The sequence below is a fragment of the Centropristis striata genome, chromosome 6, assembly GCF_030273125.1.
Source record: "Centropristis striata isolate RG_2023a ecotype Rhode Island chromosome 6, C.striata_1.0, whole genome shotgun sequence".
In the NCBI taxonomy this organism is placed as follows: domain Eukaryota; kingdom Metazoa; phylum Chordata; class Actinopteri; order Perciformes; family Serranidae; genus Centropristis; species Centropristis striata.
Genome location: NC_081522.1, coordinates 12,459,531 through 12,487,285, shown reverse-complemented (window position 1 = coordinate 12,487,285; position 27,755 = coordinate 12,459,531). Strand labels below are relative to the sequence as shown.

Below are 27,755 nucleotides of genomic sequence, written 5' to 3'. Positions count from 1 at the left end.
AACAACTACATTTAGATAGAATCAGGTGGACTTTGGATATTTTGAATGTCCTACATCCTTTCACAACCTTTAGTGTTCCCTAGTTTGTTCAATTGGAAAGAAAATGTTTTCATACCAAACTCTCCCCTTCCCCTACCATATCTCACTTGTCTGTTTTACAGCTTCCAGTGCAAATTAGCCTGTTCAAACCAGTTTCCTTATCTTGTATTCTGTTTTGCCAGGCTTTTATATTGGGCCAAAACATATATCATACACTGTAAAATGTCACTGAGAACATGTTTGACCAATGTAGTCACAAGTAGGTCCTTTATCCCACCCTCTTATGTTCTCAGGCTAGCAACAGCTTTAGAATTGGAGTGACGAAAGCATGTGAACCTCTTTTGTTATTTGTTATCCACCTCCCACTGCAATCCATTAAATGTCCTGTGACAAAGGCTGTCAGGACAAAATATTCTGATGTCTAACATTGACACAACAATAAGGACAGGGGTTGAGCTTGTTAAATACATACCCACAGGCCATCATTAAAGAGACAGTTCACCACAAAATAATTAAAACAAAAAAAACCTCTGCACTATGCAACTCACACCAAAACCATCTTGATTTTTAAAGAGCACTAGAGGTAAGATGAATAATTTATATTTCTGATTTGGCAGTGGGCACACTGTATACATGCATCCTTTCAAAGGCCAGATCTGACCTTTGGTTACAATATTACACAACTTTAATTAAATTACCTCACTCAAGTGGGCAAAATATTCCATGATGTGAGTGTGACACTGTGGTGATTGTTGTTTTAAGGGTCATGAGATCAATGTTTATGACTCCACTCCTCAAACTGGTAAACACGGCCGTCAGTGTTCAGCTTTGCACCAGATTAGTGGAAGTCATGAGCAGGGTATACGATATATTTTAGCTGCGTCATTAGGCTGAGTGAGGACACGTCACGTAAGATGAAACCAGACCTGACAGAAACAGACACACACACACATACTGGCAATGCTGATGATGCTCCAAATGCACTGGAGCCTGCAGCATTTAATAAAGAGAAGACACTTATTTAAAGACACACAATTTATGCGAAGATTCATTTAATATGCCTATAAATATTTTTTAACAACATATTCAATTGATTGTTTGAATGGCGCATTTTGTACTGAGACGACACAAAAGCAAATTTATGGTTTCATTACTCAGAATATTTGATTTGACTAAATATATCTCACCTTATTGACATTTCCAGCATCACAGCAAGTGTAATTAATTCTGCCTGTCTAGTCAGTTACAACATCTGTTCAACAACGGGACAAAACCAACCTAATGCAACCACCTTTATCTGTATAGAAATTCCCAGTTTACGATAAGGCTGAGAACAAATCATGCCCTATCTGCACGTAGCAGACTCATCACTTAGCCTGTGCACCTGCCCTGTGTTACACCACCCACTCAGTCACCTCAGGCACTGTATGGAGCTGAGTCCAAGCGTGACCAGTTCAGTACATAACAACCAAACATACTGTAGGTTAGACTTCCTCACATCTGATCTGACTTACATAAACAGATCCAAGGTGTTTGAACTCATCTGACCCTGCTCTGTAGTAGAGCCTGACCGATATGGGATTTAAGAGACCGATGCCAATACTGATTTTAGAGGGGGAAAATTCATCTATATGGTTGCCAATGTAGTAATAGAGCTTTTTTATGTAAATTGTGCACTGATTTTTCACCACTCTGCAAATGTACCCAGAGAGCTAGTTTCTCAAACATAAAACTTTATCAAATATTCTTATTATACATTATACAAACAATGTATTACATTGTCAGCCAATTCTATAAATGATAACTGAGAAAAAATATAAATAGGTATAAAATAAATAGCTAAATAAACACCATCACTGTTCACTTTCAGTCGATTGCTGACTAATAAAAAAAAACATTTACTACCATTTATGGTAATATTTTTTATATATTTTCAAATAATTCTAGTACGTTGACTTTTCTACTCTATATATTTTTATATATACTCTATATATTTAAGCTGCTTAAGTTCTTGTCTTATCTATATCTATACTTTGTTTATTCTTATGCACCAATACACCACAGCAAATTCCTTATATGTGAACTACTACTACTACTACTACTACTACTACTACTACTACTGGCAATAAAAAAACATTCTGATTCTGATTTCTTAATCAAACCAAGTAAGATTTCCTGCATTATATATTGTGTAAAGAAAGTTTTCATAACGGCATATATCGGACAGCATATACGCATATCAGATACCGATATGTATTTGTTAGGCCAATACTGGCCGATAAAATCTGTCAGGCTCTACTCTGTAGGTGCTGAGACTTCACATGAAGGTTCATGAGGTGGTTTGGCCAAAGTAAGCGATCACTTACACGCAGGGCTGTTTGATTATTGGGTACCTTGACCGTACGTCAGGAAAAAGCAGAGGCTAATAATAACTCATCGTGAGGCCTTGTGTAACACACCAGTTGTGTGTGTTAATTTCTCAGTTGCCCCTAGTGATATATCTGATAACACTTGTGAACAGGCACATGCTGATGAGATGGTTAAATGCATTAGGAGAATCAGGACATGGCTTGCACAATGTTGTCTGAATAGCCATTAAACAGTTAGGCAAACAGTCTGCCACGACACATGCCGTGTGACAGGTGGGGTGGACATAGGAAAAGCTGGATTTGCTTGATTAATGCTAATTTTAGACCATGTTAACAAATCTAAACACAATTATGGTGAGTAGAATATCCAGAATTTATTTTACAATATTTGTAAAAGGAAAATTGTGCCAACATCACAATGAGAAAAGCTAATTGCAAAATAAACTGGGCACGATTAGGTACTGCACAGGGAAAGATGACACTGTCTTCCTTTCAGTCTTATCTGTGCTGCAATAGCGCCTTCCACTCCCATGGCAACTAGGCCCAGCTCCAAGGGGAAACCATGGAGATCCTGTCTTTCATGTGCGAGATGCTTTTATTTCGACACATAAGTTGATAGAGGCTGTCCCTGCCTGTTTGATTCAGATGCATCTCAGCTTCAGTCATGCTGCTGCTTGCATCCAAAGCCAGCTGTCAATAGATCCTTCCTGTGCATCTTAAATGAAGTGGGGGGTAATGTCTGGATTATGAATTTGCCACACTGTTCTGAGCTAAACATGCATATAAATATAATTAGAATTACTTTGTCTAGGTGGATAGAACACATTTTAAATCAAGGATTTGATACATATAAAAAGCTCTACACCAAAATGCACCAATCACAGTGTCAAGCCAGGGACTCTGTTATAATTATTATTAACTTTTTAAATATTTCTCCTGTGACATCGTTTTGAGTGGTTAAAACCTCACTTTAGATAAAAGCTCTTTACTTTATAAGACTATAGTCATTGGCCAGTATGTTTTGTTCGCCCAGTCCACCCACAGTCTGGTGCTTGATGAGTTTCCCTGAGAGGGAGCGGCGATGAGACACATCTAGGTCTGTCTGTGTCATTTTAACTGTCCTACTTACTATGATCCACTTACACAAGCAACATCCAAACCACAAAGGGGCCTCAGAGTCCCGATTCCCTCGACTTTGTTTGTCCTTGACTTTGAGATATTATAGAAGTTGTGGACTGTGGAGCAAATTGTTTATCTGCGGAGAGTCGATTTATGATCTAATCGTTTGTCAACTTAATTATCATTTTTAGGGGAGACATCCAATGTCACGCTAGTACCGCAAACACTAAATTCATTGATTTGCAATTTTCATTATAATGAAGCAGGGAGCCAGATAAAAGTCTCATTTAGATGACGCACAGGCTCTCCTGTTTGCATTTTGAAGAACCAACAAACCAATTAGAGCTTAATTATGATTTCAAAGCACCGTAGCGTCCTAAAACCTACTTCATAAAAATGGAAAGCCTGTTTTTAATTCACAGATTTTTAAGTACAATGACAATTTCTTGAGCTCATCTTCTACCAGCACTATCCCAAACCCCAGACATGACTCTTACGTCTCTTACTTTAGTGCACATTTAATGTAAATGTCTTAACTAGAAGGCTATATCAGATGTTCACAACCTCAGTATTGTGTAATTTTAAGCTAACTGACTTGGAAAATCAATTCCCACCAGTACACGGACACACCGTATCGTCACATGATTCATAAAAGGGCTGTAAATATAACAATGCATCAGAGACGTCTGATAAAGAACGGTCCACAGCTTCTAGTCACGTTATTTAACTGAGGGTAAACATGGAAGCTAGGTGATGGGTCTTTGTTTGCCAATTTGGTTTACTGGGCAACCGGCTGATACAGACCAGGGCAAATTGCAGTGTCATTTTATACGAGTTTTTCACAACCCGTGGCACCGAGGAGAGAGTTTGCCTTAGGAAAGACGGCTGAGTTTAACCATGAAACATTCACGCTTCAAGCTCTGAGACTGCACTTTCAAGTTAGCATAAGCCTCATTTTCCATGGTAGTCAATGTCAGAGACTATAACAGCTGCAATAAATCTGATGCGGTAAGGATTGGCTGCTTTTGAAGCACTGATACTGCCTTAATAAATGTCTCAACTTTGGTTGTAAGCAAGGTGTTGCTTTAGTTGTTGATGTTAAGACTGCACAGACTTAGGTGTCTTGGGGCGGGTTATAAAAATGACAGCTGAGAACTTGTGGGTGCAGCTTTTTCACCACAATCCCAGTTCTGTTTCAATTAGGTATCTGTAGATAGATATTCTTGTCACCGAGTGTCAGAATTACGTCTTGCCCCAAGGGACTAACAGAATGATGACACCTTCAAACGCTAAATCTTCTATACTGTATTATAAATCCAAAATAATGGATTCTTTTTTTAAAAATAGGTATGCTATTTGCTATTTTGGAACAGAATTTCTCCCTCTGCCTATAGACTGTGAATAGTGAAGTGCTTCAAAATGCCAATACCCGCGTGTTTCTCAATAGATAAAACTATCTGAGATCTAAGATAATTAACATAAGAGATAAGGTGCATTAACTGTATTGATCCCACAAAAGGGAAATTTACTTGTTACAGCAGCTCAAGAGTCAAAAAAGCAAAAGACGAAAGTGACAGAGTGATAAAAAAAAAAAACTAAGCAATGTAAAAACAAAGAAAAGTTTATATAAAACAGAATAAAATAAGAGCTACACTGTATACACTATACAACGAAATAAAAACAAGAAAAAACACAAATAAAATGGCTATATACCTTTAACTTACACAGATATGTATGGAAATGCACAGGAGAGTTGTGAAGGATAATTATAATATGAAAATAATAAAAATTCATTCATTCATTATACTTAACCGCTTATCCGCACTCGGGTCGCAGGGGGCTGGAGCCGATCCCAGCTGACATTGGGCGAGAGGCGGGGTACACTCTGGGCAGGTCGCCAGACTATCGCAGGGCTGACATATAGATACAGACAATCACGCTCTCATTCACACCTACGGGCAATTTAGAGTCAACAATTAAACCTAAGTGCATGTTTTGGACTATGGGAGGAAGTCTGGGTGAGAACCCACGCTGACACGGGGAGAACATGCAAACTCCACACAGCAGAGCTGCAGGCGGGAGGCGAACAGGCTACCCTCTTGCTGTGAGGCAAGAGTGCTTCCCAATAATCCACTTAATGATAAAAGTAGGAAAATGCACAGGCTGTTGTTAGTGATGGATGGTGATGACAGAGACAGCTTTACATCATATATATATATATATATATATATATATATATATATATATATACAGATATGATCTCTTTGTCAAATAGGTGATAGTACAACATCTTATTTCAGCTTTTCATCTCTGGAGGAGAAGAATTGCTATATCAAAAATAATCATGAATCAACAAGTGCTGTAAAAACTGTGCAACCCCCATTATTCTGTGATCTGATCTTCAAAGTCCAAGACACACACACACACACACACACACACACATGCACAGTATGCAGTTCGTCTGATAAACAAAGTGCTTTTTATGAACATAATGCTTTGTGAAAGAGAAGATTTAAAGTCTAGGTAGCCCAAACTAATATGAGTGAGAGATGGCAGCCATGCATGAATAAAAATTTTAGTTTGATTACAAAAAGTGATTCAAAATCTAATTTAAAAAAACCCTGTATACTATGTTCCTCTGAAATAGAAGAAGAAAGTAGCAGAAAATGGAAATAGGCCTACGTAGGTGAGCTGGTAAAAGTTCTAAATTATTGTACTTAAGCTAATTATGTCACTTCCGCACTGGCATTTTGTTTTGAAAGTATAATGCAGAATTGAAATATAAAACTCTAACACATGACAAACTCCAGTTGCTGCATCATTTATCAAACGCACCCTTTGCAGTGGGGCGGCTTGTTTAAGGGATGGATCATTGTTTTGCTTTGCTATCTGCGGCCTAGATTTTACGTTAGCTCTAACAGTCACAATTGCGCAAAACACTGCGGAAAAAAACACTACAGCAGTGGAGGAACAATGCGCTTCGGTACGACCTTTTAGGACTTTGTAAAGAAGCTCCAAATGCAAAATTCAAGATCAATAAGGAGTAACTTACCTTTTGAGAGATTTGAACCATGCTAACTCTGTCCAAAGGGTCTTATTCACGGAGGATATTTCTGCTTCACCTGACTATGAGGTAGGTTAAGTAGTTGCATGTTGTGTTTTGATGCTTGGCTATATGAAGCTGCTAATTGTGCAGGTTGGTGATCTTCCAGCGGAATTGTCATGGTGTTTGCTATCTGCCCATTTCTGCTAGGTATGTAGGTAATAGCTATTTGTGTGTTGGGAAATATTTGCTTGTTGTTGTTCTTGGTTTTTCTGTTGTTGTAGATATTGTTTTGCAACATGCATTGTGATGCGTTTAGGTTCTTGACTTATGTAGTGGTGATCTAGGCTCTATCCATCTTTGGGTGGGAAAACAGTGTTTTTGTGTTGTTCTTTTGCTGTTTTGTAAAAAGTATTATTTTGTGTTTGCGTCAGGGATATAAATATGGATGTTGTTTTGTATTTAACTCATTCACTTTTATTTTCCTACAGGACTTTGTGGGAAATGTGTGGCTTTTTGTCATACATGAGTGATGTACTCCCACTTACATTTTCATCACAAACTGTTTTTGGTCACTTTGCTGTTCTGTTCTCCATTTCAAAACAACATCTAACTAAATAGCCAAGTTTTTGCGATGCTTAAGTGCAAAGTGGCATCTTGCCATTGCTTGTTTTGTCTGACCAACAGTCCAAAACTGTTATGGATTCAAAGTCCAATAATATAACAAACAAACCAAAACATAAAATGCAAACATGTGAAATTGAGACAACAGATCAGCCATAGCAATTAATCTTCATCGTTTCAGCACTACTTGATGTGTCCTAGCCTGCTGCAGAATTCTAGGTGTACTCTAGGTTTTGATTTGATCTATTTAAATCCACTCTATTCTCTACAATGACGGTGCATTGTGGGGAGATTGCTATATGGTTGCTAATGCCCAGTCCACACATAGAAAGTGTTCATTTCTCTCATGGCCCACATAAAATCCACATAACAGCAGCTGCCATCATCTCTGTATTTATTGTAGGCTATCTGCTGTGCTGAGCCTGGAGTAATGAAATCAGAGCCAAACATAAACTCTGTATATAGTCTATATTTCAGTTAGAAATCAATGCATTGAGTATGAGTTTGCTGACTGACTCAGCTGTTATTTTGTAGCCCGAATTATATCTTTTTTCCTTTGGTCATGGTGTTTTTCTGTCACCTTTTTCTAAATACTAATGTTTTGAGCAGGTTGAAAAGAAAAGGTTATTTAGGTCACATTATCATAAGGGTCACCTGATTATTATATATATGCATTTGCATTTTGCTTGCTTGATGTTTTATTGTTATGGCATGTATTCATATCCAGTATCTGCAACAGGGAGGTGGCAGTGAAAGTATAAAGCAAAAGACGTCTGAAGCAGCTGTGACAGCAGACTGATTTAATACAACAAAGCCTCCATACTACGTAGCCTCCCACAGACCTGTATCTGTGAAGTGTTGAATAATTATTCGCTTCATTTGTTGTTCTGCCCCACTGTCACAATGCACAATAAAAAAAATACTGTTTTGATTAACAATGCAGGTGTTCTAATCTGCCGAAAGCTTAGTGAATCACTAATTTGCCTCTCTGATCGGAACCCTAATTGATTCAATTGGTGAATCATTGCTCCTAGTTTGTCTCTGAGAGCTACAATACTCCATGTTTTCCACAGCTGGGCATCCTTTGCTCCATGCAGAGAGTTAAAGCGAGAGTTTCAAAGGCCATGAAGCTCAGATCTCAGCAGGGCACATGTTTCTCACCATGTGAGGCTGCATGTGTTGGTACACATGTCAGTGGTGCAGTTCAGAGAAAGTGTGAGTCAGTGTGTGTGTGTGTGTGTGTGTTTGTGTGGGTTTATGCCAGTAAAATAATTATGCATGAAGAACTTTGTACTTCATCTGCCCTGGGCTTTGAGTAGAGCTGAACAATTAATAGGAATTTTTCAAAATCACAATATGGAGTAGTGCAATATTCAAGCTGCAGGAGATGCAGCTTTTGTTGTTGTGTTTTTGTCCACATACAAATGCATGCATTGTGGTCATCATTAGAGGTGGGGGAAAAATCGATACAGTATAGTATTGCGATATTTTACTTGGCATTATAATATCGATTCATGGCCGCCAAGTATCGATATTTTAGGAATATACTGGAGATACTGGTATCATACAAAAATGGAAGATCTAAGGAATCTATAGGCAAAGTTAGGCTTTTTTATGTTTCATTCAAAGAAATTCAGAGCAGACTCTCATTGTGGAGAAATAAAAAGACTGAAGTGTGATGAATAGACTGAGAATTTTCACTTATTTGACAAAAAAATTCTTGATTTAAATACATTTTTATCGCAATACTCACCATATTGCAAAACACTTAAAATCACAATAATATTGTATCGTGACTCAAGTATCTGGTTAAAATTGTATCATGGGGCCTCTGCTGATTCACACCCCTAGTCATCATTTGGATTAACTTCAGTATATAAGTGGAGTATAATGACATTGCTGCATCAACTAAGATACATTCTGAAGAAAAAAAACACTAGAGACAGGAATTTCAGTGACCTAAAGCTTTTGCTGAAAGAGAAAAAAGGAAACCTGCAACCTAAGTCACATCATTAGCATCAGTAAATCCCCAGATGTCTGATTGGCTGAAATAAAGATCAGGTGTTGTCTGATATAAGCCATCCTGAGCCAGTAGGGTTAAACCTCATGTGGCTGGCCTTGTGTAATGCGTATATGATTTTCATTCTGTGGTAAAGGTGAAAATGCCCCTTTCCTTGAAGAGTTCACTACTGAATATATCTGGTTGGTCCTTTGCTAATACACACCCACACAGCCGCCTCCTTATTCTCCCAGGCTCACATACACATTGTCACAGTTTCCATGTCCGGTTTATGTGAAGTCAGAGTGTAGCCTCAGGCACCTGTTATTTTTTCAAAGAGGAAATGACCTGCATCTTTGCCACATTAGTACGGGCCTGCATACACTTGAACACACTTAATTTTCGTCCAAGAAAATCAGTATGTAAAGTATTTGGCTCAGAATAGTAAATGACCTCAAACGTGAGTCAGAGTGTTTCCTTTATGCATTGATAGTGGTAATTACCTCTGCTGTTGGTCATGTTTAAGAAAGTTTGACTCATCAAGAGAAGCTAAAAGTAGAATATGATGTTTATTGATGAGAAGCATTAATGCTCCACCAACTCCAAAGGAGACATGGTAATTTACTGCATTTAAATATATTTGAAATAAATTGGTCTACTGAAATTGTGTTACTCTCTCATTGTATATTGCTATTGGCCTATTGATTTCAATGATGGGGAGGTTGTTAGCAGGTTGTTTGCACTTCAACAGAAGCTTGACGTCTGCTGCCATCTGCTGGTGATTCTACCTCAACTCAGTCTGTCTTTGTGGAAAGCTACTGCATCAGGAACATGTGATGATTTAATTTAAAAATGTACTCATAGTGCCCCTTAAACATATTTAAATAGGCTTGAATGTTACTAATTTCGATGATAGGTAATGATGATAATTTCACCTAAACCAGCCTTTTCAACCAAAACAGGCATGTCTGCTCTTTACAGGACAAAACACATGCACTCATACACGCATACATAATGGTCATATACCACATTCACACAAATACACAGGGAGATGTCTTTATTGAGGTGTGCAAACAAATAAAAGAAAATTGAGGAACGCATGCCTCTGTTGATTTACACCATGCACCTCAGATATCTCTTTAATCTGGCCTACAGCAATTATTTACAAGTGTTTACTCAACAACATGAAGTAGGGTCTCGGCAAAGAGACACTTGTTTACACCCAATCACAGTGACTGGGCTCATGAATGTTAGGATACACAGTGTGAGACCCTTTCTCTCACCATGCTATTTTTAGTAGACACCAATGCCTTCCGGCAAAAATCACATGAATATGGATAGTGTGCTCGGCTGTACAGAGTGGTTTGCAGCAAGAGAGCAATGATTCAGACAGACAGCCTGCATGTACTCTGTGTGTGTTCAATAAATACTGGACCAGTGCTGGGGTATCATTGGGCTTTCAAAGAATTAAAAAGGGATTATTGGACAATAAACATGTCTTTTTAAAGTGCTGTTTTATAAGGAAATTGTAGTGTAGAAATCAACATTTATTTCGCACTCTCACGGATTGAGATTGAGAAAGCGGATTGAAACGATGTTGTGTTACTGCTTTATTTCTTTTAATATTGATTTGAAAATTACACTTATTTTACTCCTATTTCATTACCCAGTCAAATGTTATGAACTCACTTAATTTTTATATGAAAATCACATCAAGCATCACAAAAGACAACCACATGAAACAGCTCCTCAGTTGGTACCATATTAGGGTTTTGCAGCTTGCTGCAATATTTTTATCTTCCTCTAAAGCATATAATTCTTGTGATCATTAGAGCTTGCAAAAATAGCACCACCACACAATAAAAGCAATAGATTAATGATGCACTGTTAAAAGAGGAGATAACATGCAACACTAGTTTGCTTTAAATATGAAATGTAATTAATTCTTAAACATGAGGAGTAAGCATTAAAATATTGATTGAATTTTACTACAACATACTACCACATATTTATAATTGATGTTTTTTTTAAATGTTTTTTTTTCCTTTGAGCTTGTTTTCTTCATACAAGAAACCCAATAATTTATTATTGGTAAGAAATATAGCAGAGTACTTGACTTTTTACTTTGCACTGTTCCTAAATGTATCTGCTTTACTTTCCATCACTCTTGTGCCAAATAACGTGGTCTAGCTTCCTGTCCTTGACCTCAGCATAGTTTGCAAGTCAATATTATTCAAAGGCTGTCTATGGTTATGCCTTTAAATAGGCCAATTTAGGCTTGGAGCACATGCATCTTGGAAGACAGGTTTATTTTGGTGTAACTCAATTTTTCTCAAGTCTCCTTGGCCGTCGGGATATATCCTTGAGAAAGAGGCCATAGGCAACTGTACTTTTGTAAACATGTAAAATGAACTAGTGTCTACCTTTTGTAGATTACAGGTCCTGCAAGTTTGTCAATGTCCAGCAGAGAGTGCCGTGACTCTGTTTAACATTGGATTGCTTAGCACCAACCACTGGCTGAAACAAGCACAGCTCATCCTACATTTCACAGGTTAGATGATCAAATATCAGTCATGAGATTCTTAGTAATGTGTGTTATGAGCATATATGTTGATATACTGCAAATACCTGTGTGTCTAATTTTTTTTTTTCCACACCTAGTACATGTACGCTCAGGGGAATACAGTATTCACTTAGCAAATCTAAATGATTCATTTGTCATGCAGTTTTAAGCCCAAGGCTATGATAAATCATTTGGCCCAAACATTTTATAGGAATCAGTATCATGGCTCTGCTAGTAATAATGTTTCAATTCACTGATTAGCGTCAACTTCGCCTAGGTACACTAAAGTGTGTCCTAAAGCCTCAGCCCTCTTCTCTTCTCTTCTCTTCTCTTCTCTTCTCTTCTCTTCTCTTCTCTTCTCTTCTCTTCTCCAGCATTCCTTCTTCTTATCTCCTTTATTCTTATCTGCCTTGTTCTCTTACACTGTCCTCTCCCCATGGAGTGGTCTTGTTCTCCTCACTCGCAGATGATGTGGTTTGGAGGGCTGGAGCTGATGCAAAGTGACGTGTCTCCCCATCACAGGAGTGGAGCTGAGGCTGGGCCTCACTTCCCCCGCACTGGGCTGTTTTTGTTCGCCGCAGCTCATGCGGATAATTTGCCGGGATGCAGTGGAGGGCTGTCACAAGGACTTGGCTCAAGGGGTGTGGGAAAATAGCAGAAGCGTCTTCCCTGCTCAAACCCTGCCTTAATGATGAGCATTAAATATGAACATCTTCTTTGTGTAAGCGATGCATTAGGCGCCCTACATGTCCCTCTCCTTGCTTTTGCTTTTTCTCTCTTTTGGTCCCTTCTTTCCCTCCCTGATTCTTCGCAGCCTTGTCTGGAGTCTTGTTTGAGAATCAGATGAATAATCCGACTGACAAGCAGCCTTTAGGTCATGGCATCTCTGTTCAGAAAATATTCTCAATTCTTTGTGAAAGCACAGCACAAACACGGCTCTGTGCGACTGAGCTAATGTTCCTCTACAACGCGACTGAAATGACTAGGGAGACAACAGTGGCTTTGTCTTGGCATCCTTTACCACCCCTTTATCTTCTCCCAGGCTTTTAATGTGATTGCCTGATGTATTGTATTGTACTGTAACTGTGTTTCGAAGTCTTTCTTCGAAGCACCGCTACCATATAGTAGGACCAGACTGAATGATAAATTAACAGGCAGAAAGCTCCTTCATACCTTACTGATCAGAGACAGCAGTCCCAGTTCAGTTGAACAAGTCTATGTAGAATTGTTACAATGACAGTTACAGATAAAGTGATCTCGGGGAACTAAGGAAGAAAACACACCACCCTCCCTTAAAATAGACCTCCCTGGGTACTGAAGCAAAGGACAGAGTGACATTGTGAATGCTAACATCTGTGCAGAACCTTGCAGTACCAAATGCCCCAACCCCAAGTTTGAGCAGACTCTACCGTCATCCTCCAAGGAGCAGCCATTTTGGAAGGCTCTCCCGGCACAGATGTTGCATATTAAAATGTAGGGCTGTTTTAGCAGAGGAAATGCTGTGGAGAGAGGGGGCTGCTCCTCTGTGGGCCTCACCTGTGCCTTCATCCGAGAAGCCAATCCAAGAGAGGGTACTGTCTAACCAACCAAAAACAAAGTGACATTCAAGATAAAGTCACCCTGCCGCCTCTTTGACCCTGGGAGGCTGTGCATGTGGACAAATATTTCACACATGAACATACCTTGTTTACAACACAGACAATTGGCTCACATGCTAATTCCAAGAAAATAATGTCTGTTTACCATATAAATGCACAGATACAGCTCAGCATATATAAAGAGGAATAACTGCATTAGACACCAACACAAAGAGAATCAGTGCTCTGACCCTGTGTGACCGGTACTTAAACAATGAACATTTCCCCTAGAACAGCTCTCATAATGAAACAAACATTGTCCACAAGATGGAGATATTCACCAGTTTAATGCTGAGCTTCCACCTGGCTTCACATGAAACAAGCAGACAGAGAGGAGAGAAAGAGAGTGAGTGAGAGAGACACAGAGAGGAGAGAGAGAGATGCTCTACATGGCTGTGTGTGACAGATTGTGTTTGCATGAGGCGGTATGTGATGCCTGTATAATGTTTGTCTCTTTGTTTATGTGTACAGTGTACGTGCCTGAGTGGGTGTGTGTTTTTGAATAGTGCAGCGTTCTCCGGCTGAGGTGCTGAGGGGGCAGAGTGTGCTAACAGAGAGGTTGTGAGTGGTCCCTGAGCTTATTGGCGGCGGTCCCAGGGGCCCGGAGCAGAGGAGAGGTCAAAGCAGGTCGGCTGTCCTGTGTGTTGCCGGGGCCCCGCGGCCCACTGTGTGCTGGGGAGGGTTCAGGTGTGTGTCGACCTCTTGCTCCAGCGGGCTGTAAGTAAAGAGACTGGGGTCTGCTGCTCTTATCCAGGAGGCAAGCTGCTGCTGCAGGAGGCCTGACCCGGACCGAGAGAGGCCTCCTCATCCCACCTTTACCTCCACCTTTAGAGCCTGTGGAGGGTTCAGAAAATCAACAGTCACTGCACCGACCAAACTTCAGCATCAAAAACAAACTAATAAATGAATGGCAGTATTTCTGAAAACCCTCCAACACTAGTATTGTAGGTTCGGGAGGCAACAATTGTGAAATTCTGAGCTTATACCAATGCTTAAAATAACAATTTGACCAAGAGCTGATGTTGATACAGAAGTTATTTGTTGTTGCTGTTTATTTTGTTTTTGTTGTTATTTATTATCCTTTTGTGCCAGGGAAACAAAGAAATCTCAGCCATAAAAAAATAACTTAAACCTCTTAAGGACTGTCTTTGACCAATGTCATTTATTAAATGTTAACAGCTACGGGTGATATAACATTAAAATATCATTTACATTTATATTAACAGTGTTTAAAATAAGTACCAATTTTAATTAAAAACGTTGTTTTTCTTTAATTACCAGTACTTAAATATATATATATATATATATATATATATATATATATATATATATATGTGATGTGTTGACTTGACTAGCAGCTTTATTGATGAGTATAGAGACAGTAAATGTATATGGTTGGTTAATATTATTTTAAATTAAGTCATTTATCAGGATAAAATATGCAAAAATGGCAAACGTTTGTTTCAACTTATTTTCTTGTTTATTATTAGGTAATGGTTATTTCATTATTAACAAATAGAATGTTTAATATATCAGCAGTACAACTGATTAGATCCACTGGATTCTCATTTAAATTGGATACAAACAGATAAACTGTTGTTGTGTTGCAGCATAGAGTGCAGAACATTTTGATGCTTTATGTCATACTCTGTCGAAAATAGAGGACCCATTTAAAAATAAAAGAACTGAATGTCAAAAATACCAATCAAATTCATTCTTTTCAGTGAACACTGAGCTCCAAAACATCATTAAAGAGGCCGGCTTAATCGCCAAGAATATCTTACCAAAAAAAAAAAGGCCATTTCCCTCATGCAGCATAATGATGAAAAGCCATCGTAATGATGCTACAACTATGCTACTGCATGTTCTTTTATGTGGGTTGCAGTCATATTCTCCCGTCTCCGTCATTGTGTCTTTATATGAGTCATTCAAGGATGCCAACTAGCTAATCCAGAGAACAGTCATAATAGCTTCTATGGACAGTTGAGTGCACACACCTCGTCCATGGGTGCATTAATTAAGATGGTTGCTTGAAACCACTAGCAATTAATGTACTGTATGAACAAGCACTGTGCACCACAATAGTGAATGGTAGCCAAATGGTATTACTGCAATAGCACCTGGTCCTCAATAGGCATTGTTTGGCTACCTTTTGTGCCCATGTAGTGTGACATATTGCCCTCAAGCATTGACCATCTGACCAGGGACAGGGCTTAAATGCTAGGCTAATAATAGGAGAGCATAGCCAGGCAAAGGATTCTAGTAATTATGCCCCACTGTGGGACATGATGGGTGAAAAGAGGAGAGGATAGGGCTAAGAGAGAGAGAAGACAATAGCGGGGGAAGAAAGAGCTCAAGTCACAGCAAGTTGAGTTAGTATTACACGCCTCAACTTTTTCTGATGCAAGAGGATGACAGTCAGAACAATTAGTGGTGGGTTAGACATCGAGGTTAAGATGACAAGGACAGTCCAAGTACCTGAACTGGATCAACACACCTCAGCCTGATGTGGGAGAGTTGGGTCTCCTGGTCAGCATGGCGTTCAAATCAGGCATAAAACGTGCTAGGCCATTTCCAGGATCTGAAGCCAAGGTCTTGGCAAGAGTGTGTCTCTCTGGGTTACACAGACCTGCCCTTGAACTCAGTTCCCAGGGAATAGACTCATTCTCTCTTGAAAAGTGGAGAAAAGAAGCTATTATCTGACACAGCCTGTGGAGGAGACGCTGGGCGATGATAGAGAACTCAGCCAGGAAAATGAGGCCGAAGCAGACCACCAGACCAAAGTTTGTTTGCACAGTGACTTTCATATTGTTTGTGTTTGTGTGTGCTCTGCTGTGCACGTGAACTTCTGTGTGTGTGTGTGTGTGTGTGTGTGTGTGTGTGTGTGTGTGTGTGTGTGTGCTTAATTTGCAGTATCACAGTGTATGTGAGCCCCTCACTGTGAGCAAAGGAAGGATGCAATTTACATTTTTGTGCACATGTACAGGAGCAGCAACAAATAAAAACCCGTGCCTAAAAATAAAATGACTTGAGAATTAATTAAAGTCAGAGAGTGTGCAGCAACAAACAGATGTGTCCTATTTAGGGCTAATATCAACTTTAGCTAACTAGTGTAGGGAACTTGTGATTGATGGCGTCTGTCACTGTTACAGCTCCAACATGCCTTAATCCTATCCAGCGGTTGCACAGCACCCAGATACACAATGCCTGATCTTTTATTCCTTTATTCAAATCCCATCGATTGAATAGAGTGATCAGAGGCGTTGCCCTCTCTGGAAGAGCTTAATCTCTCCCTGACACATGGAAGACTTGCTGGACTTTGATGATGCAGCCGCATATCCTTTTGGGCTTTCAAACAACTCTGCGTGCGCCGCTACCTCCGTCAGCTGTCTGGAGAACAATCATTCAGTACAAAGCACTGTCAAGGCTTCAGCAAGCAGAAGCTTCACCCTGCCAGCCTCTAATTCACCCCCCTGCTCCTCGCCTGGCTGCAATGCACTGTGGGATTGGATAACCAAATCCCAGATGCAATTAGTGGTGCTTTCAGAGGCCATGGTTTAAGCAATATGCTGGAATTCTCCATTGTGCCCATGTGCACTGGTTACTGGCAAATTGGAGTATCATCAGATCTACTGTGCTAAAGACATTTACAAAAAGCTAAAATCATGGCGGACAATTCACTTTGTTGCTCTTATGACGCAAAACAAGAGCAGTCCTGAGGATTTTTAATTGATGGGTCTATTGTTTCTTTGTACTCACTAAGGATAACATAATTACCCTGTTCATTATCCCTCTGCGGTTATGTTAAAGAGCCTGTTATCAGAGCCTATGCAAATGGTTCTACAGCTCGCTGCTCGTGTTCACTTGATGTTTTTTATGGTATGGGGCCTATTGCATCTCATGTATGCTTTATAGTACCTTAGCGCATTTGTCTTGAAAGAGTTAGTCAGGGCAAAATGACATTCGGTCGATACCGAACGAACAGACGATGATATATTTATCCCTCAAATAATCCTCAGGTCTGACTACTTCTCCATTAAAATGATAGATTTGACTTGAATAACACCCACACAGCAACGGATGTCAGAGCAGAAAAATGAGCCCGTGTTGTCACAGCAGGGAAAGAATGTCATCTGTGTATCAAATGTGATCATCTTCATGGGCTTGTGGTGTGTGTGGAGCAGTATGTGCCGTCTGGTAATGTCTTGTGACAGCCACACAGAACCCATCCCTCACGGTGTGCCCACATCTACCTGGGAAATGACCATCCCCATCAGACCAGGCCTGTCATCTACTACATGTCAATGTAAGGCAGCCTCATATGGTCAGATAGGCTATGTGTGCAAACAGACACACAAACATACCCAGGCTTGCATGCTGAGGAAGTGTGTGCTTATAAACACATGCACAAATGCACATAAGAAGGCAATAGTGTTCTTATCATAAAAATGTTGATATTTAATAAAAAACCATACTTACATGCATATACATTGCTCACATAACACCAAATTAAATGTAAAAATGGCATAAGATAATTTGCAGCTGTACAGAACAGTATGAATGTACATCCCTTTGTAACAGTAACACTTACTGTGGAAATGTCTTTTTCCATAGCTTTTTCTAGTTGTTAAATAAATAGATTTTAATAAATAATAAGACAAATGCCTTGTGAAATCAAAATGTCACTATTAACTCCAGTTTCTTACAGTGACATAACTGATTTGTTCATGAATTTTGAAACTCCCACGCAGTTAGCATTAAGAGTGGTTCATTTTTCGGATTTTAATATGCTCATTAATAAATAACTACATTTTACAGTGACTCTGTTCATTTGCATTTGCACAAGCAAAGTTTTTAAACAGCTGGATTCTCATAACGTCATTAGTCATTTGTCCACTTTTGCCATTATTGAATTTTTAAATGAAGTTTTAATTCTCAGTTGTCCTTATTTAATTGTGCTTTGCACATTTCAATTGAAATACTATCTCAGTAGCTTGCATATATATATATATATATATATATAAGTATAATGGTCAATTTCGTATCTGTTATCAAAGTTTACCAAGAGCAGTTTATAATATGTGATTACTCTGTAAGACTCCTGTTGAGTCTTTGTTGATTGCTTGCTAGTATGTCAATTACCAGGCAGCCACATGGCCCAGGGCAGTCATTTGTAATGATTGTATCTGAACAATAAACTATTCAGAGGTTAAAGAACCATCTGACATATACTGTAGAACAGAAATAAGGCATAGATTATTGGCATGCAAATTACTTCAAACAGCTGGTAATTCTTATAATAATTTACAACTGAAAAGTAAAACAACTATTTCCTGTAAATGCACAAGGAGTTGTTTAGCTTGAAGTCATAATTGTATGTTATTTGTCCCGCTATTGTCATTTTTTCTTCTGGCACTGTTTATTTTCTGATAGCACATCTTTGAAACTTCTTCATTTGTTCCACAACAAAAGAATGTTTTTCAGCTATTAAAAAAGCAACAAAGGCCACTTTGCTTTTCCCCCACCTGACAAATGACATAAAAGTGCAAGTGCAAAAATTCTTATTTATCTTGCTCTTTGCATTTTGCAATGCTGATCATATTTAAACAGGGCTTTGAACAATCTGCACTTTTTTTCTGTCAAATAACTTTTGAGCATTGTGTTGGATCATGCGAAACTAAAACCCCCTCCTATGATTGTGTGCTGTCTACTCGGGTTGAGGGGCTTTACAAAATAAACTAGCTCCTTTTGGCTGCATTAGAAGACAGAGACTGTGCTGACTTGCAGACTTTTGAAGAGAATTCTACATTTGTATGGCTGAATCGATACAATTAAAATTGCCTTTTGCGTTAAGCAGTTCGCCTTCCAACTCAAAGTGGGGACCTCAGCAAAGTTGTTGTTTTCTCAGTCTACACCATTTACCTCAATTCTATCATCACTGACAACCTGCTTGCAAACTTCAAGGCCAAGTGTGCATAAAACAAATCATTTCTGGGTGTCAGCAGATAATGTGGGGTAGTGATGCAAATCTGTTTACCACTTTTCTTCCAATACATTAAAGGTGCTTTTGTGTTGCGTGCTTTGACGGCGTGTCATAGAGCAAAGAATGTGTGTGTGTGATGTGTGCGTGTTTATGTGAGGGAGACCGAAAGGAAGAGAGAGTGATTAAGTGGGAACTTGTTTATATGCGTTTGCTTTAAGTGTGAGCATGTGGATTTTGAGGAAGCATATGCTTTCTTTAAGTGGTTTTGAAGTTTATATGCATCACAGCTCATACTGTGAAGTGAATATAGGGAATCCTTACGATTAGTTTTAACATTGTGTTTAAAATACTACAGAATAAAATGAATGCCATTATCCTTTTGATTCCATGTCTCAACCCATTATAAATGCTCCATCAATTGGGGGTTTGTCACTGTTTCAGCCTTAACTTGTTCTTCACTTCAGAGATATTCTATTATTTATCACAATACCAGTATCATGTTAAATATAATGCAAATATAAATAACATTATAATGGCAATAGCCATTCAATAATTCAGTGAGTTTTTCAATAATAAATACATACATGAAATAAATAAATAAAATAAAAAAAAATGTCTTCCTGAAGATTTTAATTTCAATTGGGTGAATAATCTTAATAATAATGAATACAAGAAGACATGTTTCCGCATTCTAATTTCACTTAAGAATTATTGAACCTGTTACTAGGTAAAGTGGCCCGGTACAGCTAGTCCAGTATATATGTAAACACTGTACACCAGAATAATTAGGATACCAGATGATTAAGTAACTTCATAAAGAAAATAGAAATACATATATAGTATATGATGTAATGCAGTATACAATTTAATCTCTGATATAAGTTCAGACAACACAGGAAAGTTGTGACAAAGCTTGCTTCTCTCCCTGACACTGTTTATCTTTCCGTGCCTTAGTTCACCCTCATGTTCAGCAGCCCGCTCTTTAATTATGATTAGGCTGTTCACACTTCTCACCCTCCTCATCGCTCAATTACAGCACAATATTGATTTGTTCCTGGAGAAACCATCAAGGATGCACAGCCAGGAAATCACTGATATGCTCTCTAATATGATAAATGTGTTTTAATCCGACGTTACATTAAAATGCCATCTTACACTGCTATTAGTCACTAAATTAATGATCAGAATTAACTAGTTTGGCAGTTGGAACGAGACTGGCCCTTGATCCCCTGTTGTTGGTCATTTTGCTGGAAAACTTTGTCCTCGTATCTAATGAACCCATTTCTTTAAATGGAACTTATGATTAAACAACTATTCATCATCTCCCATAAGAGAGGTTTGTTTTGGATCTTTTGTTCCTTTAAGTTTAAGCATCCCCCTGAGGTGCACATACAGTATAAATAGGATCCTAGAGTACATTTAACAGCAGTCACTTGGTTATAGATAGTATCTGCAGTGGCACCTTAACGTGAGTGTATCATATAGACAGAGTACACAGGCTTGCAGGCGAGCTCGGCGACAGAAAGAGAGCATGTGGCAGTGTCAGCAGCCTAGTGCGGCGTGGCCAGGTTTCCTGGGGCGAGGGCTGTGCTGTGCTCCATACGGAGGGCCTGTGCTGGGAGCCCGGGGGCCATGCAGTCCCAGGTCAGCAGATGGGCCTGTGATTATTATTTCCAGGCCTGTCTTACCTGACCACTTCCTCACTCCGTGAACAGCTGTTTCATTCGCTTCACTGAGACGCTACATGAACAGCCATTTTTCTTCTGTTCTTTACTTTGTACATAGTATAAATCTTTACTGTGACCCTGCTCTGGGCTCCATCCACCTGTGTCTTACCGCGGGCAAAAGCTCCCCTGGAGGATTGCTTTTCTTTTTTTCTTGGTCTTTACCAAGCAAGGAAAAAACACAACTATTAGGATTGTTTTCTAGACAATGGAGCACTTAATTTTTTACATTCAAAGCCTCCTGTCTGTCTTTCTATCCGCCTGTCTGTTTGTGACTTCAGCACAATGTTGCAAAAAACAGCATGTCATTTTAGTGATGTCCCATCATCCACAACACTTTCTACTATTTGGTTTTGATATTGAACATTTATGATGACAATCATGAGGATTGCTGATAAAGAAATTATTTTTTTCTTTGCAATTGTCAATGTGAAAAAGATGTGTCATAATCCTTCACAATAACGTTGATATATTGCAAGTTGTTAGAACATGCCATTTCTCTTAGACTGTGTCAGGTTTAGCAATCACATATTGCAGACTACGGTGCTTTTGGATGAATACCCTCTTTAGTCAACCAATTCATCACACTGCAGGGAATATTGTTCTACAGCACCTGGTGTTCAGACTATTTCTGTGTTCTAAACACTGTTGGTACAAACCATTTGTTCTCCATCCAACAAAGCTTGCAAAGCCTCATTACTGCTCCATTATTCTTGGAGGATTTTGCACCCATCTTAAATATTACTGTTACAGAACACAATATTAGTTATTTTCAATTTGCATTCTGTTTGGAAGTCTAAAAAAGGGTAATTCACTTTCACCATTATTTAACATCTTTTCCGACTGGATGCTGGATGGAAAAGTAATAATCCATGAACAAAGAGTTTGGGACAGCTACAGTTCTAAAAGGATCCTAAGCTTGAAAATGTCCTTTTATGAAATCTTCTCTCAACTTTTTGAGCTTGTGATATTGGACATCTCAGGCTATGGTTCAATACACCAACAGACACAAACAGCCTTTGGTCTGAGAGAACAACATCAAAAGTAATATCTTCATTGCTCTGCAATCCAAGAGAGAATTATTTTTCCGGAGAACAAATGGTTTTAGTAAGTAGTTTAACAGCAACAAAAACAAACTGGAGGGAAACATTTAACCAGGAACACAAAGAGAACTGCTGAAGCAGTTTTAAGCCCCTCAAATCATTCAACATAGATTGAAGCGCTGAATGAAAGAGCAGAATCTGGCTTATTTATTGATGAAAATGAAATGGCTGAGAAAGGGGATTTCTTTGAAATGCGCAACATAAAATAATAGATTTTCTCAACTCTATAAACTCTAAATCCAAAGAGAATGAAGGAGGAGGCAGAGCACATTTTGACTATGCTAACTCTGTGCCTGCACTCTGCTGGAAAAAAACCCTCCTTACATACACCTGTAAGGTCAGGTGGCTGGCTTTCACCACAAGGCCCCAGCCAGCCACTGAGCTGTTGATCAGACACCTCTTTTCACACAGCTGGTACATTTAGATTCCCAGCCCCTCCCTCAAATCCCACAGTGTGCTCTCAAGGAAATGTGTGGAAATGAATTATGGAAATTTCTGATGGGAAACTTGGTGCATTAGTGTTTCATTTAGCTTGCTCGTATCCTGAAGCGCTGCTCCAGCCTACGAGGGACAGAGCTGGAAATATAACTCTCAGCGGCAGGGAAGCCCACAGGGGTGCGTCTCCCAGTCAGGGCACGGGCCAGTCGATTTATCTGCCAGTGGCCTGGGCCTGTCTGATACAAGCTCTCTCACAGGTGGATTTATCACCGTTGCCTGGAGCTGCAGGCCTACAAACTCAATACAGGCCTCCATTTTTTATACCGGCTAAGCACAGCAACCTCTGCTAACTCTCCTCAACCTCTGAAACTCAGGGAGCACTTCTCTAGACATGTTTTATTTGTGTCAGTGTTCCATTTTGAAGTAGTCCACAAACTTAAAAGGGAAGAAATATTAGTTTGTTGGCTTGTGTATCTGCTAGTGTATTGCTGTGCATATGGTTTTTATGTGTTTGAGTTGTGAATAAATTTGACAGATTTCTGCCTTTTATCAGACATTAGATTCTGACCAGTCATCCCCTGGTGATACTAAATAATAGACACTCTTAACATGGATAAATAAAACCATGTTTAAAATATAAAAAGGAAGTAGTGTAAATGTGTTTTGCTTTGCAGCTTTTTTGGTGCATTTTTACTTTTTATGCATTGATGGCATAGCTTACAATGGATACATGAGGGAAGGAATAAGACATGCAACCAAGGTCCCTAGGGATGTCACGGTTCATGGTCTTCCCCCTTAACTCCCTAGGCCACCAGGAGGACCCTATTACAAATTCCGTCCATCCTATTGTTATCCTAAGTTTATAATGTCTTCACTACTACTGCTTATGTGGATGGAAAATACCCAAATACCATAAAAACAAACTCTCATTACATTATGTTAATATTCCTTCATGATAGGGATGGGCGATATGGACCAAAAGTCATATCCCAATATATTTAGGCTGAATATTGATATACGATATATATATATATCCCATCATTTTTATCGCGAAGTGAGAGCAAATGTTCAGTCAAAGCTAAATTTGACATGTCACAAGTAGTTTTATTGAAACCGTTTATTTAAGTGAACATAAATACAGTATAACAACAGGAGTACCATAAAGTGCACATTTAAATAAAAAATGTCTTAAATAAAAATAGCCTATGAAATAAAATAATAAATAAAATAGGCCAATCTTTTTCTGAAATAAATATATTTATATGAGAAAAGAATAAGAAACATTACAAAGGAACTTAATATGATAAACCCTAGTAAGGGCAGCATTTATATATAAAAGAAAAAAATAACTATATTGATATATTATATTGATTGATATATTTTCAATATGGTCTAATTCCCTATCACATTTAAAAATATATCGATATATCTTTTATATTGATATATCGCCCAGCCCTACTTCATGATAATGAACATACTTCCCGCTGGTCAAAATAGTAGGGCAGTTTCAAAAGATACATGTAACTGAATAATGCAACATGAGTAACAATACCTTTATCATTTTCTACTTAGATGTGTGTACAGTGCGACAATTATGTATGAAAAATAATTATAACAATGCTTAATTGAGCTTGAAGCCTCAAAACACTGTATACCAGTTTAGCCTTTTAAAGCCAATACAAACTGACTACTGTATGCACAATATAAATAAAAGCATTTTTACATCAGTTTCTCAGAAATATGATTTTTAGCTAAGGCACATCGTCCTTGGTTACTGAGAAAATCCTGCAAGTTTCAAGTGAAGGCTTACTACTTCTTCAGCAAGCATTACCATATACCACTGAGGGCCCTGTTGTGCGCCTTAGTGTAAGTGTAACAGAAGAGAGGGGAGAATGAATTTGCCACAGGTGTGAGTTTTCCCAGAGAGGTTTGAAAACTCAACACTACATGTAGACGACGTTTGTGCGTGTGTGTGTCTGTGCAAGAAAGGCCAGTGTGCACAGACCGTTTGGAGGCATCACTAATGCAGGTTTTTTCTACAAGACTGACACAAGACAACAAAAAATTGACAGTAAGACAGTTTTCTTTTGAAATGCTTTCCCCAGGAAAAATTTGTTTCTGTCCCTTTCAGTCCTTTTTGTCATTTCATCTAGGGCCCAACCAATATGTTTATTATTTTTCAGGTCAAGACCGATTTTAGAGTGGAAAAAAAATTCAACTATTCCTGATATGGCAGCAGATTTAGTGAATTTTGTTAGCTGGAATAAAAAAAGACCTTTTCTATATGGAGTTTTGCAAAGGTTTGTGAGTATGCAAATGTACTAATAACTTTATTAAAGAATGTTTAAAATCGTTATACATTTTACATACAGTTTAGTACATTATCCACAACATCACCATCTTTTGAGAAGTAGTGCTACACTTTACTGCCTGTTTGCTGTCACTTTTGAGCCATTTTCAGGTTATAGAGGCAAGACTGTGCTTTTCTAGCACTCTGCTTGACAAACTATGTGATGATGACACCATTTTTAAGTTTTTCATTTTGGTGCAACAAATGTATTGATAGATACTCATATGTCTATGCTTGGCCAACTATCTGTCTTTCCCTAATTTCATTATCACATGTATGTTGTTTGAAAAAGTAAATTGATGTTAAACTGTATGCAGTATACTACACCTTTAGCATTGTTCCATTTTAGTTTTTAAGTAGTTTATCCCATCAAAGTATTTTGGCTACACTTATTAGCTGAACAGCTTGGTGGCTAAATCTACACTTTGCACATCAATGCAGGAAAGGTTTGTTGAAACTGTGTCTTAAAAAAAGCCATTAAGCCAAATTTTTTAGAGAGGTTTTACTGTGGTAAATGGATATCTTCACACCCTATTCTGTAGTGTATTCTGTTAGATTTTTAATCACACAAGAGATCCAACTCATTGTTACATTATTACTCAGTGAGGGCACGACCTCTCTGTCTGCAGTAAAACGTCAAAGGTCAAAATCAATTGCTGTTGTATTAATATGACTGTATAACTAGAATAAAAGCTTTATGGCCATGCCAGTTATTCATTTTCTCATATCACGGGCCGTCTATAAAAAGAAATGGAGTCATAACCTTGACCTAACTCCCGCTAATGCTGCACAGGTGAAAAAATGCATAGATATATTTTTTTTAGGAGTTTTAGTTTCTTTAAACTTTTGGACGAATTTGTCCTCACCGGAGCCTTAACAGCAATACTGCATTCCCAACTGTTCATATAAATGCACCGTCAGCTTGATTCTGATAACAAATATCTGTTTTCAGAAACACATTGTAGCAGCCAACTGGTCCCCATGTAGGAGGCAAACCCTTCGGCCAGCGGCAAGCTGGTCCCAGCCTGCTGGCAGCAGCAACAGCGTGCCCACTTCATGCTTGAGCCACACCTCCACTCACAGTCCGTCACGCCAGCCTGCAGTGCATACCTGGCAAACGCCGCAGCGGCTTGCCAAGGAAGATTTATACCTGGTGTTTGACCTACTTGAGTTTGCATCTATATTAGTGAAGGAAAGGGCTTGGTTGTGGGGGAGAGAAAGGTCACAGAGATCCCAGGTCTTCCTCTGATGCATCAGGATGATGGAACTGGCTAATTTAATGAGCAACAGTTGTCCCCTTGGCCGCTACAGATGGTGCGCTGCAGCTCAGCTCAAAGCCGTCTGGAAACATAGCCTTCACAGCACACATATCATCCCCTAACATCGGCAGGCCCTAATGCTTTACAGGTGCAGAGTGAATTTACTCCAAATTGGTTTCAAAATTTAAAAAAATAAAACTGTGTACTTTACCATTACATTTTTTAATGTCAGTATTTATAGAATTCTTTCTTTTTGTTCAAAACAACAACAAAAAAAGCTGATTTAATTGCTGTTGTTGTCAATATTACCCTCAACTTCCCCCATAAGCCCTTAGTCATCCAAGCTGTACACGTATCTTTTAAAGAAAAGTACACAGTGTATATTCTGTGTCTCGGTGGGTTCAAACGCTTGTGAAACGATGTACCCTGTGTGAAGTTTATATGGAGTTAACCCTATTACATCAAAAAGAAATATTTCTATATATTATTTCATATACGTATGCCTTTGATTTAGCGTGACGCATCTGGTGTCTTGATCTTGACTGAAAATGAAGTTCTATGAATTTCAAAATTGCTTGTCCACATAACAGCTTATAGTTTGAGTTTATAATGCACACCAAAAGCAGGAAAAAAAGTAAAATTCCATCAACTGATAAAAGTTCTTCATTGAACTCAGCAGCTGCAGCGCTTCATGGTCCCAAATCACAAACACAGTCCCAAACATTCTGCACTTGACTTGAGTAGCAATCTGTCCCATTGTAATTACACCTTAGACATTTACTGCTTTCCATTATTTGAGAAAATAATTGCTTTCCCATATGCTCCTCTTGGATGCATATGTATTTTCATACAGAAATAGATTGCACATGGGATGTTTACTAGACACACTAGGATATATGTTATCTAAGAGAAAAGGTGCATGCCGTGCAGCTTTTTTATTGCTGTTCAAGCTCAATTAAAGGGCTTTAAAATTAAGTTGTGTGTGAGCTCCTTTAACAGGATTTTGGCCTCTGTTAACCCATTGACGCCTAAAACTTCCTGTAAAACCTCTGGGCGATTTTAAAATAAGCCCCTAAAACTTTTTAAAATTCAACAGAATTGTCAACGCTTCTACTAAATAATAGATTTTTCAGCCTCTGTAGCAGATAGAAATTAAATTCAAAAAGTATTTGAGAGCTTATACAAATACTACAAAACGACGTATCCGCTTTCCAGGCTTCAATGGGTTAAGGCCCAGTTCAGAATAGTACACCAGTATATCGGTTTTAGACAAAGGCCTTGCGAAGAAAAAGGTTAAGGGGTATCAATAGTATCTCAGTGCCATGCTTTGAAAGTAGTTGTCCTACAATATTTTAAGCATTTTCTATTTTTGAACTTTACATAAATGAGTAAGTTTAAGTTATACATTTTATAGGCCAAAAATAAAGACATTTAAAGCAGCAATGATTTTCCTTTTTAACGACAGAAAAAGTCTAGTGAAGTCATGAGTTCACACCTCATTGTGG

The 27,755-nt window shown here is 38.6% G+C and overlaps 1 long non-coding RNA gene across 1 annotated transcript; it reads left to right on the top strand.

The window, feature by feature from the left end:
- Positions 1 to 6,313: 6,313 nt before the first annotated feature.
- LOC131973633 (uncharacterized) lies at positions 6,314 to 26,220 on the top strand. The gene is made up of 3 exons (XR_009394575.1): positions 6,314 to 6,510; positions 6,618 to 6,660; positions 25,944 to 26,220. It is a non-coding gene; the product is annotated as an uncharacterized LOC131973633 (long non-coding RNA).
- The last annotated feature ends 1,535 nt before the right edge of the window (positions 26,221 to 27,755 follow it).